Source organism: Daucus carota, chromosome 1, assembly GCF_001625215.2.
Source record: "Daucus carota subsp. sativus chromosome 1, DH1 v3.0, whole genome shotgun sequence".
In the NCBI taxonomy this organism is placed as follows: Eukaryota; Viridiplantae; Streptophyta; class Magnoliopsida; order Apiales; family Apiaceae; genus Daucus; species Daucus carota.
Genome location: NC_030381.2, coordinates 51,249,177 through 51,250,913, shown reverse-complemented (window position 1 = coordinate 51,250,913; position 1,737 = coordinate 51,249,177).

The following is a 1,737-nucleotide window of genomic DNA, read 5'->3' as shown; positions in this document are numbered from 1 at the left end:
GTTTTGGAGAATATGAATCGGACCCAATGGAGATAAAATCTATCTTTAAAAGCCCACAGACCTGCTGACAATGTTATTTGGACAGCCTCATGGACTAACTGGCTCAGTGCATCAACTGTAATAACTAATAAGTAATAACCCAAAGGACTTCAATCTTATTAACACAAATATTGAGGATGGATTTGGACTCTGAGTATAGTAATTTTTGTTTAAAAAATGTTTAAAAGAATTTCCTTTGATAATTTTTCAGAAATATTTTCCAATTTCATTAAATTAGTTATGTTATTTTGGGTACGGATTAGAACTTTGACTTTTTTATGAATATGCAGGAAAACTGAGTGTCATCCATAGAAAATTATTGAAAATATATTATCTGTTTAATATATCTAAACACATTTGTATATAATCCAAACACTTCCAATATCCAAAAATAAAAAATAAATCCTACTCTGAAGACCATGTGCCCCTTAACCAACCAACCCGCAAATGAAGCTGCTCACCAGAACCATATATTTTTATATTTTTTTGCTAATTTCAAGAACCATATTTACATAAAGCAGTTCTCAGTCAATACATATGACTGTAGTTACGTATGTAAACCCATTTCAGCAGAAATTTGATGGTATTACGAAATGGGTCCAGGTAATGTGTATGTTTGGGAGGGTTATCCGATCTATAATTTTATTGCTGGAATAATTCATTGAATTATCAGTGTTATAATAAATATTTGGGACGTATAAAGTTTTTTTCATTAAAATATGTAAAATATTAATTTCTATTGTCTAACAAAAAAGTTACTGAACAGAAAAATAATTATTCTAATTATTCAATAAAAAAAACACGAGCCATGATAAAAATTTATCATAAATCATTTAACAATTGTAAAACTGTCTCAACGGCTTGATTGCCTGAGTACTGTTCCTATCTTCATTCTTCCTACATGTGGGCCAGCAGGAATTGAATACAAATGAAATAAATATGGTAGTATGGTCCAGGTCCAGGTCCATAATTGAACTGGTCTTTTGCTTCTCTCTCCGGTCTCCACCGGGCAGCTCATTGATTGTACCTTATAATAATCAGCATAACTTCTTTTTTTTCCCGGCTGAGAACAAGAGGGTGTCAATATCAAACACGATCCGAACCCGACTTGAACCCGATCTGAATTCAAACCCGTTTTACTGAGACAAAACTCGAAAATGACCCGAAAATCACCCATTGACACGAAACTCGAAATTGGAATTTCGTTTCTAATAACTTCTATTTTCAATTTTATTCAATTTCAAGTGATTTTAGCTTAACCCAAAATGGATCCAATTGCTGACACGAACACCCGAAATTGCCACCCGTTATAAGTCCCTCTTTACTAAATTGATGTATTATATTAATATTAATTTATTATAATAATAATATCTATTGATACAAATACAATGATAAATAATATTCTAAAATATTAATTTGTTATCAGTATAAATGAATATAATAGAATATATTAGGATATATATTTTTTTTGTTTTCATGTTCTATTATAAATTATTCTGATTTTTGATATACAAAATTTAAAAACTTCAATGAAATTATTATGTCCAAAATTATTTTGTTGCGATTAATATCTTGATTGTATATTTTAATTCATTACAAAGTTAAAATTAATAGTTTTATTGTTATAAAATTATCTTTGTAGAATCAATTTATATGAAATAAAGAGATTGATTATAAAAATATTAAGAAATGACATAA